The following is a 16961-nucleotide window of genomic DNA, read 5'->3' as shown; positions in this document are numbered from 1 at the left end:
AAAAACTGTGACAATTAAGTTAACAGTACCCAGTCCACAGCTATGAAAGGAATCAGAGAACTGGCACACCACCCAACAGGTAGCACTGCTCTGAACAAGCTGGAATAGGCTGACACACCAGCGGCGGCATCCAGCTGATAACACATCCCTTGACAAGCCAGAACAGAGGCTGATCCTTGGCAGGAGAAAACAATTCTTTGGACCGGGCAGATCCTGACCCACAGATCTGTGATATGCTGTGCAGCTTGGGAAAGTTTAAAGCTTTCCTTGGAGGAAAGCTCTTGAGCCTAGCGATCTCAGTCTCAGAGGGAAGAATCACCAAAACCCTCAGAGCCACTGATGTCACATCAGGCTTGCATCATCGTATACTTAAGGACTGACTAATAAATGGATTCGTGTCTGGGGTTTAGTAGAGAATAGAAAAATATGCCTTTTATCTGAGGATAAGTGAATGTCTGAAGATTTGTGGTTTTGCCTGGTTTGTGGGTCTCTCTGAGTACTCCCATCATGCTGGTCCCAAATTCACAAATAATAACAGCAGCAACACGTACATGCACTGCTGTCTTACAGCAACCTCACCAAAAAAAGACCTAATATCCCTATTTTAGATATGAGAAAATGGGATATAGGGACGTAGTAGCTGACTTTTTCCCAAAACTACCAAAGCCGGTAGCCCATCCTTGATCTCCTCAGAGCAGACTGAGTGGTTCAGCAGAGACAACCGATGCAAGCTTTGCAAGAGATCAAGGCCAACAAGAGTAGAGGCTTCTACAGTGCCAATGAGGATCTACGCTGCCAGTCCAGACCCCAGATCCATCTGGCCCTCTCAGAAATCCTAGTTTGTCCTAAGGATCATAAAAACCACAGAAACTAGTAATTTTCAGTATCGTGCAAATAAATTGTTTCATCTCTTACTTTGTACCTGTCACCAATGCATGCGAAGTAAACTATTGACCTATCATGCTCTAAAATTCTGTGAAAGATTTCTAATTTCTGTGGTGGAATCTGTCTACATTGTAAGTCAAGACTTTCTTAGTAAAATATCATAAACTTCCAAGTACCACTTTTTTCCAGGCCACAGAGTAACATGATGGCAGAATGTTCTGTAAACCTATATGTATCTGTGTACATATGTCTTTTCTGCCAAGCCTTGTAGCTGTTGGACAAAATTCTGGCAGTTTGGCAGACATGAGGCTCTAGGATTAGTTACAAGAGGACATTTGCATATAAATCTGTCTCTATTTATGAAGAGAAATGTCACTGGATTTTACTTTTGAAAATGAACCATGAAAATCTTCATATAAGTTGAGAAAATTGAACCTCTTTCTCTTAAGTTTAAAGTCTCTATACAGTTTGAGTTATGTCTCTAGGTATATAGACTATTTCCTTATTTTTAATGACTTCGCATCGTTGTTCAGATTGTTTCTATGGACAGGAGGACAGCCATGTGTGTGAACAGTGTGCAGTTTGAACTAGACCCATTCTGTTCCCCTTCTTCCTTTGCCCCTGATGGATTTTCACTGCTTACTGATCCAGCTGGCTTGCTATGGGCTGCAAGTCAGCTTGCATGTAGTGGGTAGTTTGGATTTGGCTACAAGCATCTAGATACACTTATAGTCATCTATTTTTACACTTAGTCACCACTTTACAGGCAGGAAACTGGAGCAAGAGAGGCACATGCAACTAATGAAGATGGGCCACAAGTTTTAGCAAAGTAAGGTGAAATGTAATGTTGACATTTGGAGTATAATTACTCATGGTGATACTATACCTGTGCTGCATTAAAGTCAGTTTTCCTTATGTGAACAGAAAGTCCACAACTCTGCTGAATCACCCCTACATTACGTGCTCTTGGACATCAGGAGTGTAATTTTTTATAAAAAACCCGATATGTTTTAAACTTATATTCAGTATCATCTCCTACCATTGCAGGAAATTGCCTCAGAACTCAATATTTCTGATTTCTAGCATTCCATTGGTGAAGTTTTCTTAATTTTAGAAGCTAAATTCAAAGCTTCTTCCAAGTAATTCTCAATATCAGAAAATATCTCAGATGGGCTTAGCATCTTCTGCTGGTTTGGATGAACAGAGCAGTGTTAAATGTGGTTTTAGAAGCAGTATTTTATAACTGATTATTGGCTTCTTTCTGTTCATTTTTGTGAGTGTCTGTTGACAGATTATTTTTGCAGGGATTACTGGCACTGTCACAGCCTCATTAAAATGGCAACACCATAGATCTCTTGCTTCAACAGTACTTTTAAGACAGTTAACTTTCCACTGTTGGCCCGCTATCCTCCCTTAAAAAACATACAATCCTTCTATTAACATATACTTAAAAGCCTATGGAAATGCAGCTTCCTGTAACTATGTTCCCTCCATGAAGTAGCATTTGCACTAAGACAAGTAGCAAGCTGTCCCACTGCTGAAGCTGTATCTATCCTAGCACCAGTAATGACAAAACAGCAAAATGAACCCCATTTTCACTGGACTCTGTAGTTATTTTTCCAGGTATAATGAAACACATCAACTACACCTTTAAATATTTATCAGCAATTTTTTGTTTGAATTTGCCTTTAGTATAGCCTTAATTTTTAATGTTCTCATTAAATATTGCTGAAGTGCAATGGAAGCACCACAGAAATTATTTTAATACCCACTCAGATGCCCACTCAGTTTTGTAGCATAAGGATCAGTTCTCTATCATCATCTCAACTTCTCTGCACACAATAGACTTTACAGACCAGTCTCTGTGTGCATGGGGAATCCGCATCTGACAACTCATTTTACAAATTGCTCTTCTTATTCCTGGGCCAAATCCCATAAAGTTTGTTAACTCCCATGGCACTTGATGGGAGAGACAGGTGGTCAGAGGACTGGAAACTCATCCCTGTGTAGGCTGACACCTATTAAACACAAAACCCACTGGTTTTAATCCCCAGGATCAGTTTCTGACTGCTCTATACATATCGTCAGGATACAGCTGTTGCAGATCTGAAAGAGCAGACAGGATCAACCTGATGCCAATAAAGGGATACAATGGAATTTGTCTTTCCATGGAGAAGAGGCTGCTGTGCAAAAAAGATGAAACAAGTCAATATGGAGGAGACAGCTGATGCAGCCACAAGGAGGCAATTTTATCTCCTTGGATGCAAGTTCTGGGTGTGCCTGTGAATGACCAGCCTCCTCCACCACAGCAGATAAAGGGCAGAGGGTAGAGGAAGGGGTTTGATGATTCCAAATTATTCAGAAGGGTCTTCTGAATTGAAGATCATGAATTAATACAGTTGAGGTTCAGAAGAGAAAGTGTAACCAGATCTTGTAACCATAATACTATGAGACTGGGAAGAGTTGGAAATTATGGCAGTTCTTAATTTATAACAAGATTGATTCAAGCAGTATTTTCATTCTAATAACGAATTCTAATTCTAAATAATTGAGAAGGGAAGAATTAAAAGACTACATCTTTTTTACTGCTCATAATGACATGAAATGCATCTTCCTCTGCTGTTTTTCCTTTGGGCCCAAATATTTTGATTTGTGCAGCAGCTTCTAAGTGTGCCCTGCTGGTCAGGTTGGAGAGCAGTCATTGCTCAACAAGGGCCCACTCAAACTGGGTGAACTCATGTTTCTTGGTCTTGCACATCTTCACAAGCCTTCTATTCCCAGCCAAGTGGACTATCTATAAATATTCCCAAATTTAATATTATAAAAATAAACTGTCCTGTGGCACTTAAGCAACATGCAAGCCAAAAGACACAGTTTAAGTGAAAAAACTTTAAGAGAATATACCAGATCCAGTTAATTTAATAGTGACCAAGTGAATATGCCCAAAAGCTCTATTTTTAAAATTTGAAATTTAAAAATTTTATATTAAAAACTATTTTTAAAAATAATTTTATAAATTATTTTTATCTAGTCAATTTTATGATTCAGAAACAGGAAAAAAATTTTGACATAGAAAACCCATCCAGCTATTTCAAATATCTTGAAAACATCCAAAACCATTTTGACCACATATCCTTTAGATATGTACCCAAATCAGAAGTGAATTTTGTGTTGGTTTATGGAATATTAAATATTGGTGTTGGAATATTCTCAGTTGCTAATTGTTGACTTCAGATATCTAATTTTATGTGCAGATATGCAATTGACAAAACAATCCAATACACAAACACAGAAAGGAATGGTCCATGTAAGACAGTTGTAGAACTATTAATAATTATTAATTAACTAGTTGTAGAACTATTAATACAGCAAAGGATTCTCAGAGAGTACAAGCAACCAATAAACAACCTTGCAGTTCTAGGGACTTGAGATGAGAAGACCACCTCCTTCATGCCCCCGGTTAACCCTATTGTTTTCAGCAAGAGCAGGATCACACCCATAGCTCCAAAGGTGTTAATGGCAGCAGAGCCCATCCTGCCACAGGAGGTTGGCATCTGCTTCTCCTCCCACCTCCGGCTGCGTGGTCCTGCTCTTCCGCTGCAGCTTCCCCTCTCCAGCAATGCCACAGCAACTGCTTGCAGGAGCACAAGGTAAAATGGATTGCTGAAAATAACCCTTTAGCAGAGTTATTTTTAACCTGGATCCCTTCAGATTTTGTCAGGGTGGCATCACGAGGCATTGTGCGCATGGGCAGTTGTAGAAGTGCAGGATAATGAGTGGCCGAGAGCATGGCCGGGGGTGGAAGATAGAGAGGACCCTTTAATCTGGCTTTCCACCTGAAGGCAGCAAACTGTGAAACTACATCCAGGGTTAACAATTGCATATGCAATATACACTGCAGAAAAAATACTGGTCTTTGTGTCATAGCCATGAGAGAACAATGACTTTCCAAAATGCTCAAAAATCATCAGAATATTTTTCCTTTCTTTTTCTGTCCCCAAAGCTAAATATACACACAGAGATGTCTTGCAGTATTAAATAACCATTTCCTCCCTTTTTTTTTATCCTCTCAGTGTAATTAATTAACTGCCTCTTCTAAAGGACTCCATCAAATCTGAGTCCAGGGATGTCAGAGACATTCACAAGCAAAATCTCTGCTAATAAACTGCATGGCCACGATTCACAGCAGAAGCACTTAATTCCAGTGATAGTGACACAGCACCTTCTAGACCACTTTTCTAATTATGATGTCACAGAGAGGAAGTAGTAGTACCTTTCTGATAAAAGTAAAAATTTGTGCACACTGATAAAAATATGACATTTTCAATCAGGAATGAAGAGGGACGCTGCACTGAAAAAATGGAAGCGTAGAGGTGTACTTGAGATTTGTCAGTGCTTTCTTGTCCACGGAGACCAAGAAGGTGGTCATGTACTTACATTACTTATAAGCACTAAGAAAACACTAGAAGGAAGAAGATAAATCTTTTTCCTAAGAAGTTCTCTCTCCTTTGTTTGTTGTTTGATGAGTCCTACCCTTCGTTCTCAGTAGCAACTCTCTTGTCCAGGTTTCTGGGAACCAGCTGCTAGGAGGAATTTTTTTAATAAGGAGGACATTTCCTAGCTCAGAGAGCAGCAGCAAATGAAAAACTCACTCCCTGGACTCAGCACTTTCATGTGTTCTTTAATAGTCATTTGGCTCCTAGTTGCCTATTGGAAGGACTGGCTGCATAAACAAACTGTCTTTCAGTTGATTCAATTGGTGCTTCTGTACCCAAACAGGACACCAATATTAGCTATTTTAGTCTTTACTTTAGGTTATTTTTTATAGTTTCACAACTCTTGCACTCTGAGACTGATCTGGGATTGATATTGCAGCCAAAGAGGATTTGGGGTTTTATTTAATCCTGTTTCTTTGCCATGTAGCTAAAAAGGCATTTCCTTTGTTATCAATATTATACTCCAGTTAAGTCAATAAATATTCACCATGTCTGCTTACTTCTTGTAACTCCTGGTTGGACAAAAGCCTCAAAACATTTGAGGAGAGTACAATAAAATCAGTGCTTCAAATGGTAAGCAGGGAAAAAGAACAAGAAATACAGCTATCCAGTCAGATCTCTTTTTCCTGTCTTTTATCACCTTCTGTATCCCACCTGTCATCTTTTTTCAACACCTCATTCCCTGTCTCTTCCTTTTTCTGGGCTTTTCTCACTTGTTATCACCCTCATTTTCAACAGTTTGTTGCTTCTTTTTCTGAACTCCAGCTGACATCTTGTTGCCACAGCAATATCAGATAAATAAAAAATCACTTCTGCAACCAACTGCTGTTCCAGCAGAAGATTGTAGCAATACAACTCATTTACAATGCTCATACTTGTAAATTTGCACCTAAAATTTTCAGTGCTAACATTTTCACTGCATGCTATTTTCTGTTATCCTTAACATGCTAAACCCTTCTGCTAACCCATCATGTTTACCCTTGCAGTTTCAGACTTTATAAATACATCTATATATGATATGTAGATACATATATTTATATAAATACAAATATCAGGTTTTTAACACCCCCGAAAAGAGCCCATCCATGTATATACACTGACATGTACAGACTACTTCCTCCAGTCCGCTGTTACCGTGCGACACCTGTAGATTCATCTCTAATTTTCCTGACTGCTCCTCTACCCACTAATATCCAATCTACCCCTAGCATATGAAAACTATCATCTGGCTGCTGCTACACCACCACCCTGATTTCGTCTTTCAATGCAAAATCAGGTCTCACATTCAACAGCCTTTTCCATAACTTTCATCAGCACTGATATGTCTCCCTTCAGGCAGTTGTAGAGAAGGATAAGGTCACCCCTGCAGCTCCTTTTCTCCAGGCTAAACACTCCCAGTTCCCTCAGCTGCTGCTTGTATAACTTGTGCTCCAGACCCTTCACCAACTTCATTGCCCTTCTCTTAACAAGCTCCAGCACCTCAACATCTTGCTTGTAATGAAGGACCCAGAGCAGAGGATTTGAGGTGTGACCTCACCAGTGTCCACTACAGGGGGGCAATCACTGCCCTGGTCCTGCTGGCCACACTATTGCTGGTACAGGCTGGGATGCCATTGACCTTCTTGGCCACCTGGGCACATGCTGGCTCATGTTCAGCAGCTCTTGGCCAGCACTCCTAGATCCTTTTCCATCAGGCAGCTTTCCAGCCGCTCTGGCCCCAGCCTGTATTGCTGCCTGGGGTTGCTGTGACCCAAGGGCAGGACCCGGCACTGGGCCTTGTTGGACCTCATATTATTCGTACTATACATCCCTCTGTCAGACATCAGTCACACTAGGGAGGGGTCCCCACATTAAAAGAAAAGTAGGCTCTATTTTTTCCCTCTGTTTTCAGTGAAGCACATCTGAATGAAATTACTCTTGTCTTTTGTAGTATCTGCAGAGAAAGTCAAAGGCAATTAACTTCCAAATTATCAGATGAGCTTGGAGTCCAAAATAAGGGGGTAATGAATATTTCCCAGAGAGTAATACCCAACATTCCCATTACAATTTCTACTTGTCAACAGCATGCATGTTCATCCCATTTAACACGGCTGGACGTCATTAGGGCATCATCTTGTATTTGAAGTATGTGACAAAACTTATACTATGAAATACACTCTATACATTCTATTTTATTCAAAATTTTATTCAAAAACCTGAAGAAGTGTGTCTTATGCGTTTCCCAATGAGAAAATTAATATATCTAATTCAGTACTATGTATTGTCCCCATGAAATTATACAGTTTGAATTTTGAATTTTTACTGATGGTTGAATCGCAAAATTAAAAATTTTTATGTCATTAAACTTTAATGTCATTAAACTTGTAGATATTTTCAAATAAACTAATAGATTTGCATTATAAAAATGCATAAAATGTGTATCTAATAATTGGTCACAATGAAAAGACAGCATTATCTCCAACAACAAAGGACAGAATGGGGAAACTCAGGAAGAGAGGGAGGAGCTGCAGCACAATATATTTTTTGTAGCTGGGGTTGTGAGGGGAGGTGGTTTGTTTGGGTTTTTCTGCATTTGGTCTTTTTTCTCCTGGAAGTAAAGGAAAAAACCAAAACAGTTAGATGTGGCTTTGCATATGCCAGATGTGACAATGAGTTCAAATCCCTTTCTGGGGAAAGAATTGCTTCATGGAGTGTTTGATTTTGAAAGAGCAAGGATTCATTGTCTCTAAATTTTGCTGGATACCAATAAATGCTGGCATTAGTGTGACATTTCCCTTTGAAAGTTGGAGTACAGAATTAATCCTAATAAACAGTGCAAATCTGCAGCCCTCGCTAAGACAGAACAGTGCTCACTGTCACAGACTTCAGAATGACTCATGTGAACACGACTATGGGCTGCATCCCCTGGGTCTTTTACCAGCCACAGTTTCATTTGCTACCTAGCAGATGGAATTGGGTTTTTCTCATATTTGGATTATCCTTCAAGCACCTAATGCATTATTAAAATCTTCTGACGAAGTACAACATTCATAGTGGTAACTTGCACATATTTAATCCCTTCAGCTTAGCATTCGTGTGTAGCATTTGCTAAATGATTAAACATTTCTTCAGACACATATTGCAAAGTAACATCATAAATTTAGACATTTATTTCTTCCATTCTATCAACAGCTTCACTTACAAAACTTCTTTAAAAATTAATATATTTCTCTACAATGTGGCATAATAGGTTGTTTTTTACATCGCTTGGATTGGACATATTTGTAAAACACCATTTTCTCTCCAGCTCTATGGTAAATTAAAATCTACAGATAAAACTGTCTAAACATATTTGCAATGACTCTCAGGCACATGAAAGAAATGTTCATGTGTGATCTATTTGTTGGTGGTCTTCTTCAAACTGTTTTCTCTGGATTTTTCATACACACGCATTTCATAGATGCATTTATATTGGCCTCAAGTCCTGCACATGTATCAGCCAACTTGTATTTGGTCTACATTGGCCTTATCCCAGGTCTTGCGGGCCTTAGTGAGGCACAGAAATGTTTATAAAACTGAAGAATGGACCTCCTACTAGTGTTCTTTTAAGAAATTGTCTGTATTTGGATCAGAAACATTAAAAAGTGTATTTAAGCATTCCTGTAGCATAATTTCATTCTTAATTTTAATGCAACTAATTAATGTTAATTAAATGTCTGCAGTACAAGCAAACAAATAAATTGAGAATTTAATCTTCCCCTGTAAATATTAAAAATAGGTATACTACCAAAAAATAAAAACAATCTTTCCCAGCAAGAAGCACTTGCAATAAATCAACTTCTGAGGGTTGCAGAAGCCCTTTTTGTGACAGTGTGTGACATAAACAAAAAATCTGAACATGGAGTACCATTCTTGGGAAGGAATTTAACAAAGCTGTAATGTGGTCACCTCATTAGAGAGAGATCAAATGCTGCTAATAAAAGCAGATATCTTGGAGAGACAAATCCATGGGAAGAAAAAAAGTGAGACTGCCTTATCTGCCTCTGGCAAGAAGTACCAAAAAGGACTTGGCGTTGAGGACACTTGAGTCCCACGAGTGTTAACTATGGATTAACCTATTTGTACTGACCATTAATTTAGCTTCCAAATAAGGATCCAGCATTACTCAAAGGCCCCCAGACCCACTTTCCAGTGGAGAAGCAGAGTTTGGTTTCTCCAGCACAGGTGTAGAGACAGCCCTCCTGGCAGACTGAGCACACTGAGAGAGTCCCAGCTCTCCCGGCAGCCTGAGCTGTCCGGCAGGACAGGGCTGTAGGTGTCCAGGGAGGGACCACCCTCTGCAGGCTGTACAGGTACCCCAGCAAATGTCCACCCACTGCATGGGGCTGGAGATGGCTTGGAAAGGCAAAGTGAAGGGGCACCTTAAGTCTAAGTGACTGCCCCTTTCTGTTTATTGTTTTATCCCTATGCCTTTCATATTTTGTTGATTTTTCTTGTCTTCCCCTTTATCTTCACCTCTGTGAGACCCTTAATATATAAATACAGTTTGTGGTAGTTTTTACGTTCCTGTTAATTACTTCTCCAGTTTTGAAAAACGAAATTTTCCTTAATGATTTAAATTTTCCATCTTTACAGATACTGACTACTTCACACACGAGTTTGAAAATTCAGCATGTCTGTTTTATTTTGTGCATTAAAACCACCTACTCTATCAAGTGATATATGTAAATATTTCTTACAGAATTGTTTCATAGACACAAGCAAATGCATAAAACTGAAAAAAACCCTGAAGAACTATATTTTTTATGAATAGTGAATTATTCAGAAAATGGAACTGCAGAGAGACGTTCTGCAAAATAAGATTAAATGTGGTGAAAAAAAATCTGATTTTTTTATCTTTAACTAGTTGCAATATTAGAATATTCTAATACATCAAAATCAGATGTGTCATTTCAGAAAAGCGGGGGTTTTACAATGTTTTAAAAATAAAACTGCTCACGTTTTCAATCAAAATTCCATTATTTTAAATTGAAACCCTGATGTGAAAAAAAAAACCCCAATAATTATTTTGTGATTAAATTGAAATAAAATGCTTTAATTTTTGCTTCAGATATAAATTTTAAAATCCATTTTTTACTCTTCTAACAACAAACAAATTGTGTCACAATTGTTACTACAAAAAGAAATTACTTACATCACAGTAGCAAAAGTCATGTTATGTACAAATAAATATGCAATTCAGAGACAGTGAATAGTGATGATACTTGAGGTAACAAATTAAGAACTTCAAATCCTATGCCACACTCCCATTTTAAGAATTAACCAATCCCCCTGCCAAGCTGGACAATACAAGAACACACTTCCTCTCTTTTGATATCATGATCTGAGTAAGATTTTAAGAGCCAGCACAGGCAGCGGTGTCAAAAGAAAGGAAATAAATATCAGTAAAACTAGAAGGAATTAAAACAAAAATCTGAGAACAAAGCGTACGAGTTTATGGCCTTTAAATCCTTTACCGGGTGTGAGTCTCAGAGACATCAAAGTAAACATTGTCATCCTGAACAGTTCCAGCAATTCTATCATAACCCATCTTACTCTTAATATTTTTCCAAGCAGTTCTGAACTGAGGGGCTCAGATAGATCCTAGTCCTACAAAACTACACTAGCTATATGTGAATAAAATATCTTGAATTTCTATTGTGAAGGGTTACAGCAATGCCTGTTTTTAAAAGTTCTCTCCATGGGAAAAAAAAAGGAATGGCCACTAATTTCTGTACCGCTTCTTTATTTCAAAATATTTTATATCTCTTTCAAACTGGCAATAGTTGACAGGGGAAAAAAATAGTTTTGCACCAAAGTGAAAATCTGTATTCATCATTCAGCATGACTTTTCAAAATAAAAGCAGCATTGTTTTTTTCTATCTTTTAGTCTCTGCTGTTCTTGAGGGGAAAATATTTCCTCTCTTTGATTTCATGATCTGAATAAGTTTTTAAGACCCATTTAACAAGACAGAATACAGTGTTAAAAGACAGGAATAAAAAAATCAATAAAACCCGAAGGAATTAATCCAGAAACCTCTGGTAGCTCCAAACTACCATTCACTTGAACAAGTTTTAAAGAAATTAATTATTCACTCCAACACTGTGCTGAATAGTCTTTGCACAATGAATCATCTCTCTGAATTGACTGGAACTGGCAGAGCTAAAGGCCAATATACTGTTTGCTTTCTCCTCTCAAACTTGTGCTCTTTCAAAAGAAACTAGGCTTTTCTCTTCCCATACCAATGCTTACACTGAAATGGCTTGAAGAACAGCCTCACAAAAGGACAAACATACATGCTCATAGAGCTTAAAATATAAAAAGCCTTCAGCACATCCTTAGAGGACCTTAAAACCATCTACCCTGAGTATTAGGCATTCCTCTGAAAAGTAAGGTTTCACCACCAAAGGTATTTCACCGCCAGAGGCAGGCTGTGGCTGTGATACTCAGCCAGCCAAAATTAAGACTGCTACACTTCAAGGAAGCCATCACTCTGCACATCCCTGTGTGGGTGGCATCTTTGCGCTCTTATCCATGGCTGCCCTCTAATTATATGCCCAAGCAGAGATGAATGATGAACCTGGCTAAGGATGTGTTTCAGAATACTTCTAGTTTTAAAACATCATTTTTGTTGCAAAGGAAATGCACAGGGTGAAGTCTTCTTTTTGCCTGATTCAAGAAGAGTTAAACAATATTACCAAGCACCCCTTCACCCTTACACAAAACCAGCCACTGGACAAACACAGGCATCCTCAGCCACCATCCTCTGATGCCACAAACTGTCTACAGCTCCTTACTTCCGCAGGAAGGAAAAGGTTGACACTGGCCATTGCCTTCAGAGGAAGAAAAATGCAAGCCATTTGCTCTCACTCTTTCCATATCTTGTATGCAGATACTTTAGAAGTTGTGTTTTCAGAAGTACATAACTTGGAGTTAGAGGTAAATTCATGTTGTGGTAAATAATTCCCATTTAAAGAAAATATATTCAAATTACTACTGAAAGGGTGAAAAAAAAGAACAATGAAGGACTAAGAGAGAGAAAAATACCTACAGCTCCATCTGTTGCTGGAGATGGGTAGTAATTCAACCACAAAAAAGTCAAAAGCCAAGTCTATGATTTCTGGCTAAAGGAGCTGAGTTCTGGAGAATAAATCAAGCTCCAAGTGTAAAAACTAGTGATTTAACAACAACTGTCAGATTTTTTTTTTAATCATCAAAATAGAAACTCTAAAAATATTTTAAAACCCGCATAAATGCTTACAATACCTGCCAAAGTGAAATCTGAACTGCAGTTTCATCCCTCTAAGTGACAGATGATAGTGCCCTTGATTTTTAAAAAGAGACATTTAATCTCTAGAGACTATAAGCAGCCCTGGATCAACAATTATTCTCCTACAAACCTATATTGCATTGAACACAACAGAAACACAATTATTTCTGAAATCTGAGTGTTATCAGAATCTCAGTATTAAATAAAGATACAATAGTATCTTAATAGATGTCATAAATCTGTTTACTTTGCTGTCATTAGAATTCTGAAAAAAATATTTTAAACAGGTGATTATAATAATGCAGAGGTATAGGCATCATAATGTCTGTTCTTTCTAGAAACTGAAAAGTGGCTCTTTTCAACCGTCTGTGTAGATGATTAAATCATGCTCAGCAAAACCATGGGTTTTCTCATTCAGTTAATGAAATACATCTAGGTTTCACTTCCATTAGTTCATGATACTCAAAAGTCCAGTGAAATAAAAGAGTTACAAATGGGTTTGCACAATCCTGATTTCGGGCAATCCACCAGTGACATTATTTCTGCTTGTCAAAATGGCCAAGTGCTGGCTAGTTTTGGCAATATGTACTTTTCTGGACTAGCAGTAAAAGCATGTTACAGAGGGTCTTTACGTGTTATGCACATTTACAAATATTTCTCAATTATCTCTTTTTCCTGGATGTTTCACAGCAATCAAGAGAGAAGGTACCAATTCAAATTCCAACCCACAGATACTGCTTGTCCCAGTCTACTCCAATTATTAAGGGGTTAAAGTGCGTAAGCTGAGTTCACCGTATCGTCACTTTACAAGGTTAGACAGAAAATGTCTTTTTCGTTTATGATGATTTGCAAACACTGTGTGCAAATGTAAGTGTGCATGAAGGAAAGACGAAGAATTCGTCATTTTAAGAATGGCTACAGTGTGTGTGTGTGTGTGTGTGTGTGGTGCCCTGGATTACCCTCAAAATGTGCAGATGACTGTTACCGAAGGAAGTGGAAGGAACAGCATGTTCACCAACTACAGAGCCAGGAATAACAGAAGCCACACATTCAACAACAGCCATATGACTACAGGCAGGCTCTGATCGGGCACTTCCATTCAGGATTAACATAATGTTTATATGAAGCAGAAAAATGCACCTTGCTTACAGAAAGAGACCTATTTCTCCAAGAAATGTGTGCCCATGGAACAGGAAGCAGCCTGTTTGACTGAACAGGTGGATGAACCCTCAGACTACAGGTGCTGGCTACAGAAACAGGAACTGAAATTATGTTTCCAGAAAGCACACACCTTGGCTTTCACCACAGAGATCAGTGTCCCCAGTTCTCAGTGTACAAAAGAGATTTTCTGACTGGCAGTTTACTCCTGTACATGATGGCATTGCTGCATCAAGTAAAACAGAAGAGTGAATGGGCAGCAAATGAAAGCAGGGCAACATCCTTGTATTTATTAATTATTTAAGCGTCCTCAATGTTTTAACACAAAAAAATTTCAAAATGTTAATAAAAATACACCTCCAGGCTAAAAAAGCTCTTCATAATATCCCAAGCTAAGTATCCAAGGATGAATCCAGAGCCATTAACTACTTTTGAAATAATCATTACAATTTTACTTGTGTTTTTAAAATTCATATGTGAAGTAAATTTAATCTGTTTACCCTTACCTATGTTATTTTGTCCCCAGGCTTCATTTTTATCCTCATGGCAATGAAACATGTAAGATAATTATTTGAATTAATACAGTAATGGAACCCACAGAATCAAACATAGTTAAAATTTTATCTTGAAAAAGAAAATTTTTTCAGACATCATGGTAAGGACCAACCTTCATGTTACTCTGGAGAGTACACAACAGGACAGGACAGAGGTGAGATCACTACTGATCATGGGTGAGAGATGGGCGGTCTTCTCCCTTTTCATGGGGAAAGCCCTGATAGGAGAGGAGGCAGATTCACACCTAGTCCCTCCTAACAGAGCTCTGCAGTTACTGTATAAAAAAAAATGCTAATTTAAAAGGTATAAACTGCAGGTAGATGAGGGTTTGCTGCCCATCAGGAACTTTTTGCTAGCAGTCATGCTTGAATTCTTGAAAGGGGAGGCCTGCATGCAGCCACCTGTCCTCCTCAGTGCTCAGGCTGCCAGGCCGGTGTGTTGGAGGGTGGTTCCACACTGCTCCTGGCCATGGTAAAGAGCCCACCCCAGAAGAGCCATCCTGGAGAGGACTCCAGGCTGTGCAATGCCAGGCACGGTGTCTTCTGTCTCTGTAGCCCCTGCTGAGGTGTCCCCATGGGCCTTGGCCACCTGCCATGGCCTGGTGCCTGTCCGTGCATATGAGCACTCTCTGCCTCCAAAAGAAGGAGGCAACGTTAGATTCCTGGAGGGAGTAACTCCTGTGCTGGGAGCCCAGAGGGTGCCAGGGAACAAAGGCTGCCAAGGAGCATTTCAGCAGTGGGACAGGAAGAGTGGCAGAGCTCCAATGCTCCAGCATCCACCCTGGTGCTGCTTAATACTAAATATCTGTATGCATGCACTTATATTTACATAAACTAGTGCTTCCCCTGCCACCCAGCACAGAGGGTATCAAAAAATCCCGTGTTACAGTCTTTGCTTTAAGTGCTTCTTCCACAGTCATTTGCTTCCTTCTTCTGGCTTGAATGTTTATATTTATTCAATGTGTTTTTCCTAAGTGGATATGATTCTGTTTGTTTTACTATCAAGACAGTTATTTGGGAACAAAACAAAACTAATGTTTCATAAAGGAGCCTAACTAAGGTGATGGTGTGAATTAACAAATTGAGCCCCATAATGTAAGGAAAAGGGCTCTGTCCACAGGCAGTGTAACATCTGCATGTACCCCTTTGAAGTCCCTTCAAATCACCAGTCTATAAGGCATCAAACAGCCTTGCTACAGATGGATGCCCAGCAGCAGGCACGTGTGTGCTCCATCAGCCTGGCATCAGTTTGCCTGTCTCATACCAGCATTCCTGACAATTCCTTAATGCCCTTCCCAGGACAGCATGGTTTCAAACCAAAAAATTCAAGCACAGCTCAGAACCTCTTGAACTTAAAATTGAATGTGACACGCACAAGTCAATGCCAAACAGTTTGGAGGATAATTTAAGCAGCTTTTGGGAAGAAGGTGTCAAGCAAAGCACTGTAGGTCTGAAAGGAATGCAGGGACAAGCCAGAAACACAATCCCCCAGAAAACAAAGGGAATTAGAGGAAAGAAAATGTAGAAAGGAGGTAACGGAGGGCTGCAATGAGGATGAGAGAATGTATTTTCCCAGCGAGTGAACTGCAAGGCACAGGAAGGGTCCTTCCTACCCAAGTGGAATATAGGGCTTAAAATTTAATTAGTGCTTTCTTCTGTACTTTTTGATCTTTGCACAAAGCCTTTCTTCACACAAAGGACAGAGAGGTTTCTGTGGGGCTGTGTGGCAGGGCAGCCAATCTCCCTCGGTTCAGGCATTTCCCGTATTTCCCGGCATAAATGGGATGTCTCTCCCTGTTCTTCCTGCCTGTCCCTCGACCTCCGGAGGAAGGTATTCCCGGGACATTTCACTGTGGCAAACACCCCAGCGAATCAGAGGGAGGAGGGGAAAGCAGAGGTTAAATGATTTGCTAAGAAGCTGTTTGTTAAAAACAATGCATACAGCTTGCTCAACACTTATTGTGCCTACCAAAGCAGAATGAGAAGATATAAGACTATTGATAAAGGGAAGGAATCTTGACCAAAGATCCTGTTTTCGAACCTAAAACTAACTTAAACCAGCCTTGAAGTTTGGACTTGGGCCAGGGACATAAAGAGCATGTGGGGGAAAGCAAAGCGAAAAGTTCAGAATGAGGAAGACTCTACTTCATCTGAGGAGGACTCTTACTTCATCCCGGAGACCCCTGCCCATGACCACCAGATGACACTGCGCAAGCGCAACGTGGATGTAAATGATTTGGGGTTCATTGCAATACGAGGCGAGGCTAGGCGGGGCTAGGCAATGAATATGTATAGGCGTACTGGGAAACTTAATGAATATGGAACTTGTAACCCGATATATACCAAGCTGAATGCAGCTGTCGGCACCCATGACTTCGGAGAATTATCCCCCATGCATCCCAGCGCTGGAATAAACATACCTACTTTACTACTTATTCCAGTAGTGGAGTCTTTTCCGTATATCATCAGCCCGTGTGACAAAACTTTCTGTGGAGCAATTTGCTCTCTCCACCGGAAAAGTTGAAACATTAGCCCAGGACCAGCCAACACAGTCTCCCCCACCCCGGCCGGGCTTGAGC

This window comes from Corvus hawaiiensis, chromosome 6 (genome assembly GCF_020740725.1).
Source record: "Corvus hawaiiensis isolate bCorHaw1 chromosome 6, bCorHaw1.pri.cur, whole genome shotgun sequence".
In the NCBI taxonomy this organism is placed as follows: domain Eukaryota; kingdom Metazoa; phylum Chordata; class Aves; order Passeriformes; family Corvidae; genus Corvus; species Corvus hawaiiensis.
The sequence above is the reverse complement of the archived record's forward strand: the minus strand, read 5'-3'. Positions refer to the sequence as shown.